The 26,784-nt window shown below is 41.8% G+C and overlaps 1 pseudogene; it reads right to left on the minus strand.

Moving 5' to 3' along the window:
• Positions 1-14,830: 14,830 nt before the first annotated feature.
• Positions 14,831-17,277, minus strand: LOC147689746 (uncharacterized; annotated as a pseudogene).
• Positions 17,278-26,784: the final 9,507 nt, after the last annotated feature.

A 26,784-nucleotide genomic window follows, 5' to 3' on the forward strand; every position in this document is an offset into this window, starting at 1 on the left:
AAAGAGCATCTGGAGTCTATACAATTATTATGGCTAGATGACGCACACAGCCAATATCTAGACTCCCCGTTTACAGAGGAGGAAGTCCTGCATGTAATTCGTAGTCTTCCTAATGATATGGCTCCTGGCCTAGATGGCCTCACAACATGCTTTAACAACAAATTTGCTACTAAACTGATACAACACCTCCTAGCTATGTACCAAACGTCTGTGGAGATAAGGAAACTATCCCCGTGACTCTGGGAAGCGACAACCATTTCTATTCTTAGACCTGGCAAACGAGCTACTTCATGTGATTCTTGCAGACCGCTCTCCATGATTAACATGAATAACAACATTTTGGCAAAACTCATTGCCAACCATTTGGCCCCACTTCCCCCTGCCATGATCCGTCTGGATCAGTCGGGATTTGTGCTGGACTGCTCAACTGCACATATTCTCTGCACCCTGTTTACAGTTATGCATGTTGTGGACCCGAGCGTGGCAGGGATTGCTGCTCTACTTGACACCAATAAGGCCTTTGATTCATTGGAGTGGCCTTTCTTGTTCCAGCTTTTGCAGCACTTGGGGTTAAGCCTGCGGTTCCTGAACCTTATTATGCTGCTATATACCTCCCCCTCTGCTAGACTACATGTGAATGGTCTATTGTCCAATCTATTCCCAATTAAGCATGGTACACGCCAAGTATGTCCCATGTCCCTTCTCTTTGCTATAGCCATGGAATCCCTGGCAGCCAGACTGCGACAGCATCATGCTCAAAGAGGGATCAGATTCCACGAGCGAGGCATACTAGTCTCCCTGTATGCAGATGATATCACACTCTACATCAGGACCCCCCAGGAGAATCTGGGGGCATATTATCAAGGGGGTTTATCTCTGCTTTTTTGGCTTTAAAAGTCAACAAAAAGCGGAGATAGAATTATCTCCCTATTACCTAGCTGTCGCTAACACCAGTTAGCGACAGCTAGTAGGAGATAGCGACCATCTTGGGCCCCGCTTTGCATGTCAGTGATATTTATCACTAATGACATGCAAAGTGGGTGTGCCAAGATGTTAGCGACTGGAAACAGTCGCTAACATCGCTATCTCCTATTACCAACTTTTGGAGATATTCGGGCTAAGCGGGAATATCTCCAAAAGCTAACACCTGCCCCTGAGCAGTTCTTAGCCATGTTATCCAATGGTAGGTGGATAACATGGCTAAGAGCATTAGCTCGGTAATGCATGAATATCGCTGACTTTTCAGCGATATTCATGCATTTCGGCCGATTTTTACAGCTTAGGAGATTAGCCTTGATAATAGCAAGGTTCCTAAGCGATAAAAATCGCCGCAGCTCGGCGATAAAAATATCGCCGCTAAACCAACATAGCGATAATTATCGCTAGTTGTTGGTAATATGCCCCCTGGACCCTGCTATCAGGGAGGTCGTTCAGTTTGAGGGACTGTCAGGTATAACCATAAACTGGACCAAGTCTGTTATATTCCCCCTCACCGAGAGCACCAGGCAATTTGAATCTGAGTTTGCACTGCAGTGGGCGTCTGAACTAGTGCGATATCTGGGCTTGTGGCTGAGTCGGGACATGGGTGAACTATGGCAGGACAAATATGGCAGGGCGATTTTCTAGTTAGAAGAAAGATTTCCGGCCTGGAACTGCCCCCCAACCCCCACCCCCCTCACTAACTGGTTGATTGGCCATTGCCAAGATGGTTGTGCTACCTGAATTCTTGTACTGCTTTTTAAATCTCCCCTTGCCGCTTACATAGCAGTTTTTTATTTGTTTGAGATCCAACCTGATCTCCTTCTCTTGGGTGGGAAAGCAGCCCAGAATAGCGTGGGAAACTCTTACAATACCCTTCAGCTAAGTTGGCCTTAATGCACCTGACATGAAGTTGTATGCGCTGTTTGCTCATGCCCTGGCTATACGTGGTCAAATTCCATCTGCATGTCGTGGTGGAGGCAGACCTGACTTCCCCAGTCCCGCTGTCCACAGCATTATATCAAACTTACAGCGCTGCGCGCACAGCAGTGGACACAGTGGCGTGTGTAAGGTGGGCGTGGGATGGACTGCGACGGAGGTTGTCTCTTGACTGCATATATGCCCCTTCCATACCTATAACGTGCAACCCTGCGATGCTAGCACTGATGGACAGTGGACGGAGGAATACGTTCCCGGGCTCACAATAAAAAAAATTACATACGTAGAACTGTATCCGAACAGACAGTGTATAGCAGCACCTGCACCAACTGACGTCTCGAAGCCTAACAAGATGGACATGCTTCTTTATACCCAACTCCATGCCACGTGTCGCACACTCCATGCTACCTTTCATGCACCCCCTCAAACATTACACACGCTTGAACATATGATCACACTGACTGCGCCTTATACACTTCAAGTTTTTGCATAGATTATATTGCCCCCTCCCCCCCCCCCCCTACAACTGCAGTGAATGGGGCTAAGCGAGGAGGCTAGATGTGTGAGATGCACGGCACCGCAAGCCTCACTTCTACATCTGGCCTAAGAATTCCCTAAGTTTGTGGGTTAGTCTGCTAGGCTACGTAAAAGACATGCCACCGACTTCACGTTGTCTCATTGCAATGCTCTTGATATTAGCCAAGCGTCAACTTGCTAAACATTGGTGGAGGAAAACAACCCCTCAGGTTATGTTATGGCAGCAAGATGCTTCTTATTGCCAGGAACAGCTAGCCAACTACTGGGAGTTGATGGCCTTACAAGCCCGTCCGAAAGATATTTGGGAACCGTTCTTAACATACTTGCGATAACTAGCTTGTGCTGTACTAAGTACCCCAGATTAGAATCGCAGAAGAGGCTAGGTACTGTGGGGCCAGTGTATAATGTAGCCCTAACACACACATCTGAAGTATTATCTGAGGTGCTCAAGATGTATGTGTTCTGCTTTGACTGTTACAGTTAAATGTGGTGATTGTCAATTATAACTGTGATGCTAATATGCACAACTTTGTACACAGCTCGCTGTAATTCTCTTCATCATGACATTTGAGTGTGCTGTATATGCTTTCTCTTCCCCCCCCCCCGCCCTTCCTTTTTGCCTGCCATTTTTGAAGCTGTCATTGTAATGTATGACGTTTGAAATGCCAATAAATAAAGTTTAAAGGAAAACAAAGTGGTTCAATTAAGATCTACATATTCTAACATAACATGTATATGTTAAGCACACGTTCAGCCAAGGGTATCTTGGCACTGAATAACAGATGTTTATTGTTACCCTACTCAATGGTACTCATTTTATCGACCTAAGAAGGATAAAAGGTTTAGGGGATTCGCTGGGATTTCAACCTGTGATCACGAAGTCGAACGCAGGCCCCTACAGTGGATGCATTAGTCCTCTAAGCCACCAGACATGACTGCCCTCCAACCCACCAGACCCGGCTAAGAAATATATATTCTAAGTATTACAAAGTTCTAGAGAAATCTTGGGTCATTAACTGATCACCTAGAACCAAATCAAAACTAAAAGCAGCAAGTAACAATTACAAAAACAACTAACTATTACCTCCTTGCTATCCAATTATGGATGCTCACTATCAACAGAGGTTATATATCTGGGATAACTCATTGACTACAAGCTCTCTTTTGAAAGTCGCATTCAGAACATTTCCCAAACAGCAAACATTAATTTAAGATAACTAAAAAGAATAAAACACCTTCCATCAACTGACTAACTGAAACCTGCTGATACAAAAAATGGAGTCAGGCCCTGGGACTTGTGGTTGGTTGGACCATATATATCTGGGAAAAACAAACAAGTACCAACCACACTTTTTTCACTCCTATTGCTGAAGGAAAATAACAAACCAATATTATTCTTAGGTCTGTTGGGCGTTTCTTACCCTTTTAATTACTTTTTTTAAAACTTTTCAAGCAAAGATTTTTATGTGTAAAAGAATGCAAGACATTTAAAACATTTACACAAAAATACAAAACATTCGTCACATATATATACACAAAATATATACAAACTGTACAAGATATTTCTTTGTTCCAATTAATGCACTCAGATGCTTGTCTAAATTTGACAAAGTAACGCTTGGTATAGATGACAATATATTCAAATAATATAAACCATAGTACAATTCATTGGTCTATAGGTCAATTGATGTCATATTTTCTGACATCAATTGACCTATAGACCAATGAATTGTACTATGGTTTATATTATTTGAATATATTGTCAAAGAAATATCTTGTACAGTTTGTATATATTTTGTGTGTATATATGTGACGAATGTTTTGTATTTTTGTGTAAATGTTTTAAATGTCTTGTATTCTTTTTACACATAAAAATCTTTGCTTGAAAAGTTTAAAAAAAAATAATTAAAAGGGGAAGAAACGCCCAACAGACCTAAGAATAATATTGGTTTGTTATTTTCCTTCAGCAATAGGAGTGAATAAAAGTGTGGTTGGTACTTGTTTGTTTTTCCCTAACTGAAACCTGCGGAACAAATCTTGCAAATGTCAAGAATTGATAACAACAACACCATACTTGCTGGGCTACCAATCAAGACTCTCCTCCCACTCAAATCGATCTAGAGAAATCTGGTGCCAAGGACTTACCACATGAACTAAATCAACACTAAAAGCAGCAAGGAAAAAAAAAACAATATCAAGCTCACAAAGGCTTCATAAGTCCAATCTGAAATCACCCAGACCCTGAGCCCAACTAGAACTGTAATGCATCTACAAGAACACCAGCAAATCCATAAATACGCATCGTTTACAATTCAATGAAAAATGCAACATATTAGCTAGATTTTTTATAGAAGAAAGCAACAGAATAAAATGTACTTACCCTTGATGTATCCACTTTCCTTCATCTCAGCGTTTAAAAACTATCTGAGACAGGTTGTCTTTGTTTCAGTACTTGATTCAAATACTGCCATCAGAATCGAAGGGCTCTTAAGAGGAGCAGACGAAAAACCTTTGGATGAAATCTTTATGAATAGAAAAAGGTGAAATCGTCATTACACTATGGGTAGCATTATTATACAAGAATTCCTCATTTGGCAATTACGAGGCTCATATATCGGGGGAAGCATTACAATTATGATGCAGATATTGCTAAAAGCTTTGATTGTTTGCTCTGTTTACTTGTTTGATATGGGATGATAACCAGAAGAAAAGGCTTGTTTACCTCTTACACAAGGATTACCAGAAAAACACGGAGGGGGATATTCACAAGGAAGTGGCAGAGAGAGGCGTTAGCCTTCTTGCCTTAACGCCTCTCTCCACCACTTCGGAAAAGCCAGGCTGCACCATATTCACTAGGACATGGTGCAGCTTTGCTTTTCCCCCTGCTATGGAGCTAACAGCCTGATTCACCCTAGACCCGTTTTGCGAGTCTATAATAGCGATTCATAAGGAATCGATATTACAGACTCGCAAAACGGGATTCATGTAGGAATCGCAAAAAGATTTGCGATTCCTACACAATCCTTATTTGCGATTAGCAAATTGCTAATCGCAAATAAGGAATAACTCCCCATTCATTCCTATGGGCCAAAAGGCCCATAGGAATGAATGGGGAGTATTCCTTATTTGCGATTAGCAATTAGCTAATTGCAAATAAGATAGCGATTTAAAGGGTGCCAGTGGTGTCCAAAGGACACCCTGTAGCACCCCTTAAATGCAAATTGAAACAGGTGTTGCGCACACACATGTCCAAAGGACATGTGTGTGTGCAACATGCAACTTAGAAAAATGCTTTTAAAAGCATTTTTCTAAGTTTTCGCTATTTACCACGAGGTTTGACCTCGCGGTAAATAGCGGGCCGAAATTGTGAATTCGCAATTTTTGATGGATGAGGAATTGCATTTAAGGAATCTCAAATAGAGATTCCTTAAATGTAATTCCTCGCAAAATTGCGACATCGCTATTACCGATTTTTGCATTTGGGATGATGAATCCCAAATGCAAAAATAGAGCTCGCAAAGGGCCAGATTCTGAGAATCTGGCCCTTTGCGAGCCGATTTCGGCTTGATGAATCAGGCTGTAAGTCTCACAACTTAGCGCCAATGCAGGCACCCTTGCACCAGAGTGCAATGGTGTCTGCAAGCAGGGAGGTTTGTTTATGTACAGGAAGGTGTCCCTTCCTGCACATAAACAAACCTAAAATACCAGTTTGTAACTTACATGTGTGCGGCATTTTTTTTAAAAAGGTTTGTTTATGTACAGGAAGGGTTTTCCTGGTCTTAAGTTTGGCGTTAGCTCCTATTTACGCTGTCCTTGTGAATAGGGGGCAGCATAAATATCAATAGGTGGTGCGGTGGAACACCCACCACAACACCCCCTGTATGCCCCTTTACGCTAAACATAGCAAGAAAGGGGGCCTATTCACAAGGCAGTGTTAAGCCACATTAAGTGGCTTAACGCTGCCTTGTGAATAAGGCGAGGAAGCCCCTATTGCCACCTCAACGTCACTCAAAGTGATGTTGTGGTGGCGATAGGGGCTTGTGAATATGCCCCTGAGTGCCTCTACCTAAAATAATTGCATGATGAAATAAAAAAATATCAATCAAAAAATATTGCTTATTTTGTTTCTGTTGTAGGTAATTTGGCAGAAAAATTGTTTATCTTTGGAGAGGTATGTACTGTGAACATTTTTACACAGTATCTTTTAACCCCTGGCCGTCCGAATCCCACTCACTAATGAAAACTCCTGCACAGCGTGGAAATTTCACGCGCACGGAAGGGGTTAAAAGATGGAAGTTTTGTTATGAAATCTATACAAATTGCATGCCGGAGTTCAAAAGCAGCCGGCAATGGTTCAAATATCCACAAGGCTTAGACTGTAGGGATTGATTTTGAGCTGTTGTGCTCTCCATCATCCTCCCATCCACCCTCATTGTGGAACACCCCATAAGCACCCACCCTCCACTGTCTGGTTACAGGAGAAGAGGTGGCATCTTTAGACTTCAACAGCTAGGAAAAGCACAATGAAGACTGTGTCCATTCAGGGGCATAGCATTCCAAACAGCAAGCTCTTTTTTTATCATCAAATTCACTCCGGTGGGCACCCTGCCCTCTCCTTATCAGAGAAATGCCTATTAATAAAAGCAAAGCCACTGAAGGGCCGTGTCTCAGCAACGTCCGCAGTACGAGAGATGACCATATTGACCACTCCTGTTTGACCAGACTCACACTTATTTTCCGGTTTCGGTTGTTTAGGAATTTAGGCTTTGGACCCCTATACTCACCCCATTATTTTGTTTCATTTCCACTCCTGGGGGATCCTTGGGGGTGCGGTCTGATTGATTACACTAACTTTTATTTTAGTTTAGAAAGCTTTATTGAATGAGATAAGCAAATCATTGCAGATAAATGGCAATAAAAAGAAGAATAAAAGTATAAAGATATAACAATATGAAATGCAAACCCCACAAGGGGGACAAGTACCATGTACCAAGGAGCAAAGCTTTTAAGGGTATTTTGTTTAATGGGAAGAGAGGGGGAAGAGAGACGAAAGAGAGGGTAGGGGGAGGAAGAAAAAAAGGGCATCCTAAAATACAAATTCAATACTAGAAATTACAATAATAACATCTAAGTGAGAAACAACTGTTAACCTCATAACAGCTATGGAACGTCCAGCTCCAGTGCTGGACGTTCCATTGCAGCTATGAGGTTCGAACGTTCAATGGCCGACGGCAGCACTGCTGAGGTAGTGGTGCTGTCGGCCGCCGAACGTTCGAAGCACTTAAGAGGTTAAAGCTATTAGAATATTTGAGAGTAAAGAAAATAATATAAACAATTAAGGGTCATATCTGGAGAGGAACTCAGTTAATGGCAACCATAGCAAGTGTTTTTTGAGTAGTAAAGGTACAGTGGTAGCAAAGGCACGGTCAAGTCTATGATGATGACATAATACGTTCAACCAGGCATTGTATGGATTCTTTGCATTGTCTTTCCGATTGGTTGCAATTATCTGAAAAGAAATTGCTATAAAAAGATCTGTAAATCTACGTACATTATAATGTACCACCCAAGAAAATGTGCACAATCTCAAAAGGGTGATCAGTGGCTAAAATATCATTTAGTTTTAACAAAATGCGAGACCAAAGAGACTTAACCAGCGGACACTGAAAAAACATGTGAATAAAATCACTATTGTCATGCGAGCATGACTAACACTTTTTAAAATCAAGTAACTTGAATCTGTATAAGTCAGACGGAGTTTAAAAAAGTCTATTGTGAAAAAAATAAAAGGTCTGTGTGGTGCTGGCGGACCGAGAGACTGTGTGTATTTTGGACCAAATAGTGTTCCAAACCTGTATAGTGAGGTACTGGGTTTTTCAGAACTGGTACTGATCCGGTAACCCAGCGGTGTCAGGGGCAACACCCAAAGACCTCGAGTACTTTCCTGATTCAGACCACAGAAACACGAGTCTTCTAGGTGAAGTCAAGATCGAATTTATTGGCTGCAACCAAGTAACAAGTGTCCTAGAAGTACAACAGCACGGTGTGTATATTCTCAGGAGACTGCTCAACATTACAGAGCCAGGCTTCTCTTTTTATACAGAATTTTAGGCTTCAGGCAAGCATTCTTAGATTTACAGTGCAAACTTTCTTGGATTTACAGTGAGGTATTCACATATTTTCATTACAAAGAAAAAGCAGAGTCATGATGACAAGTCCACATTTTAGTGTGTCCAGTTCGTGATCAATTACCCGGCAAGGCCCAACATTTCCATCAGATATCGGTGTACCCTCAATAAAACCGGGCTCCTCCTCATCATAAAGCAAAAGAAGAGAAAAGAGCAGGGACAGGTGTGCGCAAGATTTGGGCGGGGGTGTGTGTGCGATGGGAACAGTTTATGGCCTGTTGTGCCTTGATGCTATCTCGTTCGGCCACTGGGAGAGGAACTGACCAAACAGGTTTGGCTTGGGGCAATGGTTCCAGCTTGCCTAGGTCACAGAAAAGTCAATTAAGGTGTATGTGTCCTTTGATATCGAATTCAGCTGTGGTTACAAGCCTATGTGAAGGGCAACTCACAAAATGGCTGCCAAGCGTAAAATGGAACCCAAGGGTTCAAAAACGAAAATGACGATTTCGAGGTGAAATCGTTACTTGATTATGACGAAAATGCTTGTGCATAGTGTACTAGCCATTATCGGTCTTTTGATATAAAAATTGTCATGCTACGACAAAGTTTGTTGCGCGAGTCCAGAATTTTCAGAACTACAAACCCTCCTTTTGTCCTTACATAGGCAATTTAACCTAATCTCATGCTAATCTGAGTCCAGGTCTATATTCCTAAAGTCATTGAGATGTTGCTGTAACATCATTCTGGTACTTAGTTCGTCTTTTGACACAGGCTTCCTTACACATGGTGTAACACAGAGGCCACATATTGCAGGAGCGCACTGCACGCACAGACAGAACAGGAAAAGAATGGCTAAGACCATCCCAATGACCATCAGAATTTTCCATCCCCAGCCGGATATCAGTTCCCAGAACCATCCCATAAAAGACCAATCCTCTTTATCCATATGAATAGATTCGGAAATTTTATGCAGTTTGGAGATGGCCTGGTACACTGTTGGAGCGTTATCTGGAATAAATACACAGCAACTCGATTGGATCAGTTTACATACCACACCTCGGTCTGCAAGTATGACATCTAATGCGACCCTGTTCTGAAGGGTCACTCATAAGACGGTCCGATTGGAGCTCAGCAGTCAAGTTACTAAGGGCACCAGCAGTTTCAATTACGGTGGATTCAACCACCCTTGCTAATTGCCTTATGTTTCTGCTGTTAACCATCGGTCCCCAGAACGGCAGAAAACCCTTTGCGAAAACCCCAAATTCTTGTCCTGCAGTGTCTTCTTTATTCAAGACACCTCTAACTATCCTTGTCTTATGGTAATCTGCCACTGCTGTGTAGGTGGGAGGCAAAAGGAACGAAACAAAACATGTGCCCGAAAAGTCAGGGGGCAACCATGTATAGGCTCTATCATGGCAGATGAAATAGGTACCCTTAGCTGCTAAAAACAAAGGGGAGGTCTGAGATGCAAAAACATACGTTTCTGTACAGACACTCTTCCCTAACTGAGCTCTGGGATTCTTGCCAGTACCTTGCAGACACAGATGACCCTGATGGGGTACAATCCAAATCGGGGAAGATCTCTTAGCTTGCTGTTTCTCACTCAGAGTAGCTCCGTATCCGGTCACGTTCCATCCTATGTATACTAGCGTCTCATCTCTCGGGATAGTCTCATAGGAAATATCTTCCTTAATCATATCTACTATACCCTTAACTAGAGCACTATTCTTAGGATTTTCTGTTAAAGAACGTAGGGGGTAGACTTCATGTGCATAAATGAACATTGTCCTGTATGCCCACACAGAACCATTGTGACTGAATGGCAGGGCAAGGTAAGGGATACCTTTATCCGTTGTGTGAGGCATAAGACCACACACCCAGCAGTTAGTCGTGTTCATTACTAGTTGGTATTGGTGTAAGAGCTGAATGAAGGAGTTATTAATAAACTCTAATCTCCTAGCTGACTCATGTTTAGGAAGGGGTTGAAAAGAATGTGCAGAAATAGTAGGAGGAGGTATGGGCGATGTAGTCGGTGCAAAGGTCACTTGTAAAGAAAACAGTACATATCCTATTAAAAACATCATTGCACTTAATAACAGGAAAATGCATAATAATAAAAAACGTTTCTTTGTCATCAATCCACATATTCTTGTATTAAAGTTCACAGCTTTGGCAGATCTCTCCATTTTGAAAAACTCCATCCTCTCTATAATGCTGCCCGCGGTGGGAGGTTGATTCTGCTAAGGAATGCTTCTGTTGATTTAGGGCAACTCCCTTAGACCAACCAGAACTGTCGACCTAACGTCACCAGCTGCACCCCAAAGACTTTGGGCAATCGCGGCCCTAGCAGCGGAACCCGGATGGCGGTTCGAAAAAACAAAAATAAGCAAGTTTCTCAGATGGGAGAGCTGCGCTTTGAAAAATAGTACTTAGGGGAAAAAAAATGTATTCGTCCATTTTTATTAGTTCGTATTTCTCGGCCTCAGATTATACCGTTGTCTTCCCGGTATTGTATGGTCTTGAAACAAGGCTTCAGGTTCTGTAGTGTCCAATCGGGCTGATGATGGTACGGCTGGTTGCAAAATATTGTCACTCTCTTGTTCTGTAATTGTTCCTTTCACACGAGCATCACTGAAAGGTATGAACCGTGGCACAGATTCAGTCTCTGAGTCGGCGACACCCTCCTGGACCCACCGGTCATAGGGCAAGGGCAGGGGGATCCGTTTACAATGGATCCCGTGGATCCAGTTCTTCTTTCCCTCCACACGAACGGCTGATCTTGTGGAAAGAAGGACGAGGTGTGGGCCGGTCCACCTGGGCTGTTCGTTCTTTGTTCGCTGAAAGTTTTTCACCAACACCCAGGATCCAGGATTGATTTGATGGCCTGGAGCTTCAGAGACCGGAGGCAGAGAGTCATGGACCTGTTGGTGTAAAACACGCAATTTAGCCGTGAATTCATACAAATAGTCAAGCAAAACATGGTGCTCTATTTCACTAAACTTTGTGGGTCTGGGCATCCCCCATATGTTGGCCGGACGGCCGAAAAAAATTTCATAGGGACTAAGTTTCACTCTGGAATGCACGGTCATTCTGGTGGATGGGAGTGCTAAAGGCAGAGCGTCAGGCCATTTAAGACCTGTGCTTGCTTGAATCTTGGCTAACATTAGTTTTAGGGTGCCGTTGTAACATTCTACTAATCCAGCTGATTGGGGGTGATTTGCAGCGTGGAACTTTTGTCTGATGCCTAGCCCTTCACACACTTCCTTCATCACTCGTCCTACAAATTCACTCCCATTATCACTCCAGACCATTCTCGGCATTCCAAACCTAGGAAAGAATTCTTTGACAAGGGCTTTCGCTGTTGACAAGGCAGTATTGTCCTTTAGGGGATATGCTTCTACCCATCTGGAGAAGGCACAGACAACGAGTACGTATTTTAAATTGTTGCACCTCTCCATGTGGATGAAATCTAGCTGCAAAACCTCAAACGGATACGTAGGAGGTGCAAAATGACCAGCTGGAGTTGGGGTTCCCTTACCAGGATTGTGTTTCAGACATACCATGCAATTTTTAACCACGTTCTTTGCACACTTAGGGATTCCAGCATTTTGCCACACTGGAGCCAACAACTTGCAAATCCCTTTCACGCTGATGTGAGCCATTCCATGAGCCATTGTAACCACTGCAAGCACGTACGCATCGGGTAGCAACCATCTCTGATGCTCTGACAATTCAACCCAACAACCATTTGCATCCATTCTGCCCGTACTTTCTCTCCACATGCTCATCCGTTTCTCTGTAGCCTCAGATTGGATCGATTTCACACTCTCTATCGTGTCCTCACACATCCCAACATCACCAACCCATCTTGCAGGACCTGCAACATACATTCGGCTCATCACATTCCTTGCTGTTTCTTTTGCAACTTCATCAGCAAATGCATTCCCACGACCAACATCATCAGTCGCCTTCTTGTGAGCACTACATTTTACAATCGCAACTTGTAGAGGCAAAGTCAGTGATTCAAGAAGCTCATTCACCAACTGACCATGCTGGATCTTGGCTCCATGCGAAGTCAGAAACCCACGTTCACGCCACAGACGTCCAAAACTATGAGCCACACCGAAGGCATACTGACTGTCAGTGTACACATTTACTTTCATTCCTTTTGACAACACACACGCTCTTGTAAGTGCAATCAATTCTGCTGCTTGAGCTGAGTTATGTGGAATACGTGCAGTTTCAACGACTGTATGCAAAGTGGTGACAGCATATGCTGCAGTCGTGTCACCATTCGGAAGCTTGAAGCATGAACCATCCACCCATAAGGTACCATCGCATTCAGAAAGAGGAGTATCTTGGAGGTCTATTCTCCCTTTTGTTTCTTCTTCTGTTCTAAGAAAACAATCGTGCTGTTCTTCAGCACTCTCTGTCTCAACTGAAATTGGCAACAACGTGGCTGGGTTTAATGTGCTACATCTTTTGATGTGCACATGGCTTGCTAAGAAAGTTAGTTCGTAACCAGACAATCGAGCACTAGTTAAGTGCTGTGTCTTGGTTCTGTTCAATAACGTGTCCACTGCATGTGGAACTATAACCACTAACGTGTTATTCATCACTAAACCAGCAGACTGTCGGATAGAAACAGCTGCTGCGGCTGTGGCTCTTAGACAACTCGGCAACGCCCTAGCTACCGGTTCCAAAGTCGACGAAAAATATGCACATGGACGCTGCTTGTCTCCAAACAACTGTGTCAACACTGATAATGCACAACCTTCTTGCTCATGGACATATAATGTAAAGGGCTTACTGTAGTTGGGGTTGCCCAACACAGGAGCCGAACATAATGCTGTGCGCAATTCAGAAAAACTTTTCTGACACTCTTCGGACCAAGGCACGGGATTGGGTGCATCTTTACATGTTAATGCCACCAATGGTTTGGCCAGTAAAAAAAAAATTGGAATCCACTGTCTACAGTACGATGTAATACCCAAGAAAGCACGCAATTCTCTCTGTGTTTTTGGCACACTTAATTTTGCTATTACCTGGATTCTTTCTGGGGTCAGTTTTCTTCCCTCCTTCGATAAGAGATGACCTAAGTAGGTCACTTCTTGTCGACAATATTGTAATTTAGACAGGGACACTTTGTGATGCAGATCATACAAATGACGTAACAATGACAACGTGGCTTCTTTACAAATTTCCTCAGAATCTGCAGCAATAAGCAAGTCATCAACATACTGAATGAGTGTAGCGCCTTCAGGTAAAACAATCGCATCAAGCTGTGTTTTTAGAGCTTGACTATATATTGATGGACTTTCACAGTAGCCCTGAGGAGCGCGTTCAAAGCGGAAGCTTCGTCCTCCTAAACTGAAGCCAAAAATGTCCCTGCTTTCCTCAGCAATTGGGATGCTGAAAAAGGCATTCTTCAAGTCAATCACCGAAAACCATGCTGCAGAGGCTGGAATCATAGTCAATAGGGCAGTAATGTCAGGAACAACCGGAAATTGTGGCACTACTATTTTATTCACCTCTCTAAGGTCAATCACAAATCTGTACACAGGTGGCTGGGACTGGTCAGTTCGTTTCAAAACAGGCAGAACAGGACTGTTGCAAACGTTGCCTCTTGTCTCTTCAATCACATCTTTTTCAATCAAATCATAAATGATCGCTAACAACGCTTTTTCACCTTCACTAGAAATTTTGTGTTGGGGAATTCGTGGCATCCTAACATTAGCTTTCAATGTCACAACATATGGTGGTATTTCCAAGAGACCCACATCGTTAGGACCAGTAGCCCAAAGAATATCAGGTAGAGACAGCAATTCTGTCGGAATTTTATCCCTCGACAAATACATTGGAGAAACCGCTTTCTTACCTAGTGTAAGTTGTACTCCCGAAGGAGAACAGTACAAAGTCGCATACAATCTTTTTAACAGGTCCAATCCCAACAAGTTTTCACCACAACCCGTTGTTAGAATAAGGGGTGCTTCGAATTCACAAGGACCAACAGACAGGGACATAGGACATGAAATCGGGTTCCTAACCGGGGCGCCAGAAAAACCTACAGAAACATTCATTTCGCCAGACAAAGGTGCGCCAGGGAGTTTTGAGTGCATCATAGAACTCTTTGTAGCACCAGTATCCAACAGAAAAGGTTCTGACACACCTGATGTAATCACCTCATCGTATGGTCCACTCTGATCTACTGGAACTGAAACAACTCCCTCTCTTTGTCTATGGCTGTCCTAGCAATCATTACCTTCCATATACTCATCTTCTGCATAGTAATCATCAGCATAGTATTGAGCTGTCCTACCAGATGCGTTATTCTGCTGATCAAACTTATTCATAGAATCCTGAGGTGGAAAGGAGCGTGCATTCTGATGGACGTTTCCACGTCCTCTACCTCTAGGTGTTTGCTGGACACCTCTACCTCTTGTGTTTGACACACCATTTGCGCGCTGTAACAGGATAGGGCAACTATACTTAAAATGACCGTCTTCCTTGCAATACGAACACTGATTGGGACCCACAGGAACGCGTGGCTGAGTATACTCTACTCTTGGCTTTTGAAACTGTGGAGGTTGCTGATAATTATTCTGATAGTTATTCTGACCGCCATTATTCTGGCCACTACCACCACATGGCGGGTATGCTTGCTGTAACAGGACCTTCGTTTTCAACTCTTTAGTTTTCTTTTCTGCTCTATCTTTCTCATCTTTGTCTGTGTTTTCATAATATTGCGCAGTAGCCAATATCTGTGCTGAAGAGGAAACTGCCCATGAACTCTCTGAATCCTTCAACTTCTTACACAACTCTGGAAGCAGATTGTGCACGAATTTATCGACGTACAGTCGCTGACCACCTTCTGTGCTCATATCCTGACCACTGTGGTCGACAAACGTTTCTTCAAACCTGGTGAAGAAATCGGACACCGTTTCATCTTTCTTCTACTTACATGCAGACAACTTATCCCAATTTACACGCAATTCGGGCATCAAAGTCTTCATATACGTAATAATTCTACCAGGGAGTTCTGCTACTAAAGGCTCAGGTTTAGCACCACCAACTTGTCTAGCATCAGCAGCGGCAATATTCACCCATGTGTCGCCTAGCTCTTGATCATGATCCCTATGACGAATCTTTTCCCATAAAGGCTGTGGAACAACATTTCCAAACAACATGTCTACGTCGGCTAAATTCATGATACAGGAGCTTGCAGTCTGTGATAACTCCTTATAATATCCTGAAGAATTTTTACGGGGATCAGGCAATGTCTGTTTAAGGGCCAAGACTTCAGCTCGCTTCCATGGGACGTGTACCCACACACGCTGAAAATGTGGCAAAACGGCGGGAACAGCATTTGCGTCCCCTTCCCTCCAAACTGGGGGAATCTCTCTCATGGGATATTGTCTTCCCTTTCTCTTGACAGAGGAATCATAATCAAACAACGACTTGGAAACACCTTCAGTCCTAAGTGATAACAACGTCGCAACGGCATTCCTAACATCTGAACCCACAATTGTACCTTTTGAAAATTCGAACCGTACATGGTTTAACTCAGGCGGATTAGAGTCCAAATCATTTTCTTCTAAATCCTCACACAGGAAAACACACATTTTCTCGAAAACGTACCTCTGCTTTGATGCTTCCCACTGATGGAAAACATCCATAACAGATTCTAGATCATATATTGTCGGGTTAGTCACCCATCTATGTGCCAAATGGCTTAACGTCTCTTTTCCCTAGAATCATGCTGTTGACTACGCAACTGTTTGTGTTCAGGGGCATGAGTCGGGCTTGTCGCTCCAAAGAAAGGATATAGAATACTAGAAACAGTGCTTGCCACTCTCTGGCGGACAGATGGAGAAGTCGAGGAAAAGACAAGTGGGAAGGCAGGGTGAGATGAGGCAGGTGCAGCGGCAGTGTCAGGAGGAGTACCAGGAGTGGTAGTCGATACAGTAGTTAGAGTTGTAGGAAGTATAGGAAGAGCAGGTGTAAAGGCCAGTGGCCTTTGGGGAGGCTGCACCGGAGGAACAGGAGTCAGCTGAAGAGTAGCTGGTGGGTGCTGTGGAGGAACAGGAGGTATAACAACCATGGGTTGCACAACTAAAGGTTGTGGAAGTGCTGTAGCATTTTGCGCATAGGGGGGTGGTGAACTTAACAAATGCGACATTAGGGGATCTTTTTCAAGCTCTTTTGCTGCTTCTTGCTGAAGATGCGGCAAAACTGGGTAGCATTTATCTATTACCATTTTACGTTGCCTGTGCAACTGCTCACTCATCTGTTCTTCTTCATTGTCTTTATACTGCATAGCAGCTTGCATTATTGAGATACCCCTTTCTCTCTTATTTTTCTTTGCTAATTTAATTTCCTTTTGTTTGGCCTCCTTACGCCATAGGCGGAAAGAGTCAAACATCGCCGGCCGGGCTTTCTTCTTAAAAAGTTTAACTTCGAGATTATCCAGGATTTCCGTATCAAAGCTACCATATTGGGGCCATTTTAAAACACCGTCCTTTCTGGTGTATTTGATCCATACTTCATTGTATGTGATGGGGCCTACTCCATGTTTCACATATAATTCATAGGTTGGAGTTCCAATCGGAGGAACCGGACACGAGTCCTCCAGTCGGGAGTCCCTATTATTACAACCAAGACAAAACAAATTTCCAAGTCTGCTAAGACCAGGCATCTTTGCTCTTTAGTCTAGCTTCAAACTTAAGGATTATCGATTACGATATTCTCGTGAATACACGAGTCCTTCGGCTTTGGTGCTTGCAAGTTCCAAATCAAAGTGGTCCCAAAAGGGGACACCAAACAAACTAAGGACTGGGAGACGCTCCACTTATACTTAACTGAGGTATCGATGACGTCACCAGAAGACTTGTCTATCGTTTCGCTCTACCAAACATCAAGGGTCCAAATCAGGGCGACAGCCAGGGCAGCAGTCCTTTGTAGCCGTTGGGAAGCGGGGAACCTCGCAGCAAAGACATTCGGACCACGTCGACATGCAGGGGTCGATGAAGTGGCGGCCTTCCTCCAGAATTTTCACACGAAGCTCCTCACGAACCTCAGGCTTGGACCGGTACCGCTGGTATCGCCCCACGTGGGGCGCCAACTGAGGTACTGAGTTTTTCAGAACCGGTACTGAACCGGTAACTCAGCGGTGTCAGGGGCAACACCCAAAGACCTCGACTACTTTCCTGATTCAGACCACAGAAACACGAGTCTTCTAGGTGAAGTCAAGATTTAATTTATTGGCTGCAACCAAGTAACAAGTGTCCTAGAAGTACAACAGCACGGTGTGTATATTCTCAGGAGACTGCTCAACATTACAGAGCCAGGCTTCTCTTTTTATACAGAATTTTAGGCTTCAGGCAAGCATTCTTAGATTTACAGTGCAAACATTCTTGGATTTACAGTGAGCTATTCACATATTTTCATTACAAAGAAAAAGCAGAGTCATGATGACAAGTCCACATTTTAGTGTGTCCAGTTCGTGATCAATTACCCGGCAAGGCCCAACATTTCCATCAGATATCGGTGTACCCTCAATAAAACCGGCTCCTCCTCATCATAAAGCAAAAGAAGAGAAAAGAGCAGGGACAGGTGTGCGCAAGATTTGGGCGGGGGTGTGTGTGCGATGGGAACAGTTTATGGCCTGTTGTGCCTTTGTGCTATCTCGTTCGGCCACTGGGAGAGGAACTGACCAAACAGGTTTGGCTTGGGGCAATGGTTCCAGCTTGCCCAGGTCACAGAAAAGCCAATTAAGGTGTATGTGTCCTTTGATATCGAATTCAGCTGTGGTTACAAGCCTATGTGAAGGGCAACTCACAAAATGGCTGCCAAGCGTAAAATGGAACCCAAGGGTTCAAAAACGAAAATGACGAATTTGAGGTGAAATCATTACTTGATTATGACGAAAATGCTTGTGCATAGTGTACTAGCCATTATCGGTCTTTTGATATAAAAATCGTCATGCTACGACAAAGTTTGTTGCACGAGTCCAGAATTTTCAGAACTACAATAGAAAATTCTTGAGCAAGGTCTTTTTCCCGTAAGAGCTCGAGTTTAGATTTGAGTCTATCAGTAGTGGGATATGAAAGAATTTTATAGATAGCAGCAGCTCTGAAAGGAATAGAAAAATCTGGTGGAGATGAAAGATTTGGGGCCACGGAGGTTAGGGAGCTCTTCTGATAAATAATGCAGGTTAGAGCATGTTTAAGTAGGGGAAATTGGGAAGAGTGAGCGTTAGAAAGATGAAAAATTTCACAGATATCTAGAAAAGTTCTCAGGGAATTATCTTGAAGTAAGTGATCATAGGTAATGATACCTTTATCGATCCATTCTTTCCAAAAGAACGCTCTGTTGTTAATCTTTAGGGATTTATTATACCAGATCGAAGTAAGAGAGAAAAGATCAGCTTGTGAAAGGAAAGAGCGAAACAAAGACAGAGTGAGTGCTTTAGAGTGTTTAAATATGGGGGTAAAAAATCTCTGCGGAGGTTGGGATAAATAAGTAGCCGTAAGGAGAGTGAAAGGAGCGAGTTGTGCAAGTACTGGTGAGCTCCAGGCTGTTAAGGGAGGAGGATAAGAATCTAGGAGGAAAGCCACATTTGTTTTAAAGTAAAGGCTGAATGAAATCGTGAAATATTAGGGAATTTGACCCGACCTAAATCTTTGGACTGTTGGAGGTGAAAGAGAGAAATCCTAGATTTGAAATTATTCCACAAGAACTTGGTTAGAAGGCGATTAATGGATTTGAAGAAAAAATGCGGGCGAGAGATTGGAAGCATAGAAAGATAGAAATTGACAATAGGAAGTAGCATCATTTTAACAATTGCAAGCCTCCCCCACCAGGATAAAAAAAGGGGAGACCAACCATCTATGAGTGAGGATACTTTAGTAAGTAAATCTTTGTGATTTATCTTGATGGTTTCTCTAACAGTGTTAGCATAAAGAACACGTAGACATTTAATATTTCTGGGATTCCACTAAAAACCAGATCCTTGAAACATATGGGAGAGGCAAAATTTGTTAAGAGGTAAAACTACAGATTTATCTATGTTTAATTTATATCCTGAAACTAAGGAATAATCTTGTAATAAAGAGAAAAGTGCTGGCAAAAAAGTGGCCGGATTAGACATGTAAAGTAAGATATCATCTGCATAGGCAGTACAATTTAATCTCAATATTTTTGTATTTAAAGCCAGTATAAGATGTGGAACAACGTATTTTTTCTAAAAAAGGTTCTAAAGCTAGGATGAAGAGAAGGGGAGAGAGAGGACAGCCTTGTCTAGTTCCTCTGTGAAGGAAGAAATATTTTGATTGTGAACCGTTAACCCAAATAGAAGTGGAAGGGTCAGAATAAAGCAGTTGAATATAGCGAATAATGGGAGGACTAAAACCATGCCATCTCAACGCTCCAAACATAAAATCCCAATTGACCCTATCGAAGGCTTTTTCAGCATCTAATGTGATAGCTGCGATAGGGGAATCCATCTTTGAAGCGAGGTGTATGAAATTAAGGAGGGTTCTTGAAGTGTCGGTAATAGATCTACCTTTGACAAATCCGGACTGATAGATATTGACAAGGTCAGGGATAACTTTATTAATACAGGTTGCTAGAATTTTGGCATACATTTTACAATCTGTATTAACTAGGGAGATGGGCCGATAATTTTTACAGACGGAAGGGTCCTTATCTTTTTTAGGGATGAGGCAAAGCTTTGCCTGTGTGAAGGATCCCCTAGATTCACCTTTAGCAAGAAATTGGTTGATCAGGGAAAGTAGGTGTGGAATTAAAACCTTCTTAAAGTGGAGATAAAAATGCACAGTGAAGCCATCTGGACCGGGCGTTTTGTCCTTAGGCAGAAGAGTGATGGCATTAAGTATTTCGGTCTCTGAGACAGGAATGTCCAGGGATGAAAAATCCACAGGATTGTCAAGGGATTTGGGAATAGATTGAAAGAATGAGTCAATTTGTGCAGAGGAAGGACTAGATTCTGGAGTGTAGAGGGAAGAATAGTATTGGACAAAGCAGTCAAGGATTTTAGCCTCAGTAGACTGACAAATTCCCTGAGGGTCAGTAATTTTAACAATTCTAGGTTTTTGCTTTTTAATTTTAAGATAATTTGCAAGTGATTTACCGGCTTTGTTACGCCCACCATACATTTTAGCATTAAAATTGAGAAGGTTATTGGAAGCAGAGTCCCAGGAATGCTTATTAAATTGCATTTTGGCTTTAATAAGGGAGGCTAGCGTGTCAGAGGAATTAGTGATAAAGTAAAGGTGTTCAAGTTTTTTAATTTATTTAAGGATTTGTGAGGAGTGTGAGAGGGCCTTTTTCTTCTTTCGGGAGACAAAGTCGATGATACAACCTCTAGCGGCAGCTTTAAAAGCATCCCAAATAAAATGAAAATCAGTGGTAGAATTAAGGTTATCGTGAAATAATTCTTCCATGAAGAGCGTAAAATGATCAATAAACTGGGAATCTAAGAGGAGAGAGTTATTAAAGCTGCAACGTCGAGAAGCAGGAATAGGTGAGGGGTAGTCCATATCCAAAATGATGGGGCCATGGTCTGAAATAAGGATAGAACCTATTTCTGAGTGATTCATCCATAAATTGGAAGGCGTGCTGAGTAAGAAAAATGTAATCAATACGAGAGTGTGATGCATGCACTGGAGAAAAGAAAGAAAATTCAAGTGAATCAGGATGAGATATTCTCCAAGAGTCTATAAGGCCTCTGGAAGAAATTGTTCCGTGGAAGGATTTTTGCATCTTATTGGGAACATATTTGGTTTGTGATTTCCTGTCTAAAAAGTGGTCCATGAGCTGGTTACAATCGCCCCCCACAATTAGATCCTCAGTTGCATATGAGGAAAATAAGTGAGGAAAAGTCATTCCAGAAGGTTAAATCTGTACCGTTAGGGCCATAAACATTACAGAAAGAAAGTTGTACATTGTTATCAATACTATCTAAAAACAGCCATCTACCATTAGTATCATGGAACTCATTTAGTAACTGGACAGTCAACGATTTATGAAACAAAATTACAAGACCATTTTTAGTATTAACAGCTGGAGAGCAAATTGCTTCTCCTACCCAATGTTTACGCAATGAAGACAGATCTTGTAAAGTTAGATGCGATTCTTGCAATAAAGTAACTTTACATTCTCTAAATGAGACAAAACACGTTGCTTTTTGATAGGATTTCGAATACCTTTAACATTCCAAGAAATAATTTGTAGACCATTCATTTTTGAAAAGAAAATGGGTGTAGGCCAAAAAATGGAGAACAGTCAAAGAAGAGCGAAGAAAAAGAAAAAAAGAATAAAGATAGTAATAAATATAGAGAAAGGCGAATAAAGAAAAAAATGGTCCATGTGACCACCACTGAAAAAAGGACCAAAGCAGATCAAGAGAACTGTGAGAATCCAAAACTAGATTAAGGAAAGAGAAGAGAATGTAGTAAGGGGTAGGTAAGCAAAAAGGTGCCAGAAAAAGGAAAAAAGGAAAGGTATAGCCACTACAGAAATGTGGTAGAATGAGTAAGTTGAAAATATTAGGAGGAATATAAAAGAAACTATGCAAAAGAAAGAGAGAAAAGGAAAGGAAATAAAAAACTGAAGTACAATGAAGGACAAAACAATACGAAAAGCGGAAAAGGAAAAGGAACCTGCACAGATTGACCACAGAGTGAACAAAGGTACCAAATAATAATAAGAATATGAAGAAAACATGAAATAGAAAAAGAAAGCCAAAGAGAGGATAGAAAGAAACAGAAGGAAGAAAGAGGAAAGAGAAAAGGGAGGAAAGAGGAAATGGGGAGCAAACTCTGCCAAAAAGAATAGGAAAAAAGAAATGACAAGAATCCAAAAGACTTCAGTCACAGTAGTCAAGAAAGAGGTAGCGAAAGACATTGTTGATGGAGGGGGGCAGTGAGAAGAACCAAGATAACCTCATCGTTGGGAGTACATTGTTATCATTACTATCTAAAAACAGCCATCTACCATTAGTATCATGGAACTCATTTAGTAACTGGACAGTCAACGATTTATGAAACAAAATTACAAGACCATTTTTGGTATTAACAGCTGGAGAGCAAATTGTTTCTCCTACACAATGTTTACGCAATGAAGACAGATCTTGTAAAGTTAGATGCGATTCTTGAAATAAATTAACTTTACATTCTCTAAATGAGACAAGACACGTTGCTTTTTGATAGGATTTCGAATACCTTTAACATTCCAAGAAATAATTTGTAGACCATTCATTTTTGAAAAGAAAATGGGTTTAGGCCAAAAAATGGAGAACAGTCAAAGAAGAGCGAAGAAAAAGAAAAAAAGAATAAAGATAGTAATAAATATAGAGAAAGGCGAATAAAGAAAAAAATGGTCCATGTGACCACCACTGAAAAAAGGACCAAAGCAGATCAAGAGAACTGTGAGAATCCAAAACTAGATTAAGGAAAGAGAAGAGAATGTAGTAAGGCGTAGGTAAGCAAAAAGGTGCCAGAAAAAGGAAAAAAGGAAAGGTATAGCCACTACAGAAATGTGGTAGAATGAGTAAGTTGAAAATATTAGGAGGAATATAAAAGAAACTATGCAAAAGAAAGAGAGAAAAGGAAAGGAAATAAAAAACTGAAGTACAATGAAGGACAAAACAATACGAAAAGCGGAAAAGGAAAAGGAACCTGCACAGATTGACCACAGAGTGAACAAAGGTACCAAATAATAATAAGAATATGAAGAAAACATGAAATAGAAAAAGAAAGCCAAAGAGAGGATAGAAAGAAACAGAAGGAAGAAAGAGGAAAGAGAAAAGGGAGGAAAGAGGAAATGGGGAGCAAACTCTGCCAAAAAGAATAGGAAAAAAGAAATGACAAGAATCCAAAAGACTTCAGTCACAGTAGTCAAGAAAGAGGTAGCGAAAGACATTGTTGATGGAGGGGGGGCAGTGAGAAGAACCAAGATAACCTCATCGCTGGGAGGACATCGAGAACAGAGATCAACGATATAACTTCAGATAAAAGGGAAGGGATGAAATAATCAAACCAGGAAATGATAGGCAAAAAAACAGTAAAACAGTAAAAACTGGGAGCTTACCAGGGTCTAGGGGAACACATCTACGGACCATGTCAGACAAAATAGACAAACCGATGGTAAAAGGAGAGATCTTCGACCCTAGCACAGCACAAACCTAAAACAAAAGGAAAGAACAGTTAGCAAGTACAGTAAACAAGTGACATTAATTAGAAGAACCATGACCTAAAAAAAAAAAGACAATGAATGAGAAAGACAATTTTAAAAATAATGACAAGACAATCAGTGTTGGTCAAGTTCCATGTGATCTTCTTGGTGGGTTTGAATGAACTTCCTAAGGTCAGCTGGGTCCTCAAATGAAAACGTTTGTTCTTTGTATGTCACTTTGAAGAAACAGACCATATCTTGAAACAGACCATATCTTGCATTCATATATTTCAAGGCCGGTCGAAGATCCAGGAACTCCTTGTGTCTACTAGCAGTTGACTTGGACACATCTTGACTGAAAAAGACCTTATGGTCTGACCAGAACATCTGCTTGTGTTGCTTGGCTGCGGTAAGGCTAGCCATTAAGTCAGAGTATAGTAAAAAGTAAGCAATAATACCTCTTGGCTTGGTGGCTGAGGATGCATTTTGAGGCCCCATTTTATGAGCTCTTTAAATATTAAATCCACTGATTTTGGGAGGCCAACAATTTGCAGAACCTGAGATTTCAAGAAGGAGATCAAGTCAGAACCTTCATATCCCTCCGGATTTCCATAAATTCGGAGATTATTGCGCCAATTGCGATTTTCTAAATCCTCGGTAGACTTTTTGAGGTGGTTCACTTCCTTAGTAAGAGATTCAACTTTAGCAATAACGTCTTGAGCATCGCTTACCTTTTGTTCAACATCAGACAGTTGCCTGTCTAAACCAGACCATTTTTCTTCAATTCTTTGTAGAGTAGTAGTGGTGTCTGACATAAAAGGGCGAAAAAGACGTAGTTCGTCCATGATATCCTCTAACGTGATAGGAAGAGGAGATTTAGTTGGAGAGGAAGGGTCTTTTTTCATGCTTTTGCTGTTGTTGCTAGTAGAGTCCTTGCGACCCCCAGAAGTATTCCCTGAGGCGCAGTGGGATTTAGCAGACTGTAAGATCCATAATGGACCAAAAAAGGAAAAAAAATAAGAGAGTACTGACAGGAATCACAGAAGAACAGGTGTTGAAGACCAAGACCCAAAGTATCTGGTTCAGATGGATCAACTGTCGTAAGGTGTATGGGAAGTGCGAAGAAACAGTCAGTGTATGAAGAGTGGCAAACAGGATGAAGCAGGAAAGCCGCAGCGCAAAACAAACCAAGAGTAATCACAATTATCGATGCCAAAGAACAACCGTTGTAATACTATTCTGAATTGAGCGAATAGGTTGACAAATCCGTTGAAGGGTGAAGACAGGAGATTATTAAGCACTTGGTCGTAATGACAATGCTAAACACAAGAACCCATGAAAGAGAACTATTAAAAGAGGCTTTTGGCATAAAAATCGCAAACATGCAGGTTAATGCCCATGAAAAAACTGCTGGAAATGGTCACTAGCACTGCAGAACAACGAGCATCATTAATAACCTGAAGACATCAGTTAAGGTATGACCATAGATTGTAGAAGACATTCATATTGCCATTAATATGCAGAGAACAGCCGTTGTCACTGCTAGGCTGAGGTAAGGAGAGAGAACCAAAATAAAAATAAAAAGTAAAATAGCACAGTTGTAAAACGCAGCATTTATGAGGCACAAGAATAACTGCACCATCAAAAGAAAAAAACGCTGGTACTTTCCTTAGTCACTTTTTTTAAAAAGGCAGTCCATGAAACGGGCCTTATGCACAGCTGCCATCCATTAAGGGAAAAAGCAATACTTTTTGCACACCGAAAATGGCGGCCGCAATAGTCCGGCCGAGATGACAGAAACTGCAGAGTAGCAAAAATGAACCTGCCGTCACATTTCTGCAGTCGGAAACACGCCACAATGATCCCGGCGGTTTCCGACGTATGTGGAGCCGAAAGCAGACGGGAACGAGGGCAGGAAGCGGTCCCTTCGTAGCGAAGCAGAAGTCGTCTCTGCGGAGCCTCCTCATCTTGCAGCCGCCACCGCTCGCTCCTCGATTACACTAACTTGAAGTTGTAGCAACTTACACACATTCTTCTGAATGATTTATCACTATTTCTCTAAATTTGCAGCTGGTATACAGATTATTAGCAGCTGGACACTCTGTAGCATGTAGTTCACTTGTGAAGTCTGGCTATGGCGCTGTGGGGGCTTATCTACAAAGAAGGTACACTGAGATTTTACTGTAAGGACATTTTTACTCATTTTCCTTGTTCCTTTTCAGCTTCCTTGATATCACTGCAATCTGTTTCCCTATCTCTAAGGAAGACTCCTTGCTGTCCAGTATATGATGATGAGCAGTGATCCATTATGTGGGTAGGAAGATGCCTCTACTGTATCTATTCCTGAGGGTGCTCATTTCTGCAGTGGTTGGAACCCGGCAGTGCTTAAATAAACAACTGTTTAGACTTATTAAAAGTTTTTCCAGCTTTATCTTTCAAATAAAATCAATTCTTCATATTCTAATCTTCAAAACATGAGAGCTATCTCTAGTTACATCTGCATAATTTTTAATACGTTAATGATAGAAATTAAAATAATATTAGGAAACATCTTGTGATATTAGCAGGTGAAAGCTGTTCAAATGTTACTGATACCTTTATGAAATCAAATCCTTACACTCAAGGAATTTAAACCAAATCCTGGATATTAAACAACTTCTTTATCATACACTTTTCAGGTTTACAAGTCAAATGGTCTGAAGTCTGTCCAAAACATGACTCACATGTTCACGATGCTCATTGACAATCTATGTCTATGAAGACAAAAGAATATTATCCGAATAAAGCTATGCAAATCGATTCAAAACATCAAACAGATATAATCAAAATGCTGAACAACCCAAATGCCCAAAATGGCATTGCAGAATATTGAAGATGCCAAAAATGGGTCTGAAAATAGTATCTGAAAGAGACACGTTAGTGATAGATTCCTTACCTTAGAATATCCCCAGGCGTCAGACTGGATCCGGAAATTTTTGCGTAGCAATACCCCTGCGCGCTGTTAGGC

Source organism: Lissotriton vulgaris, chromosome 9, assembly GCF_964263255.1.
Source record: "Lissotriton vulgaris chromosome 9, aLisVul1.2, whole genome shotgun sequence".
Classification (NCBI taxonomy): Eukaryota; Metazoa; Chordata; class Amphibia; order Caudata; family Salamandridae; genus Lissotriton; species Lissotriton vulgaris.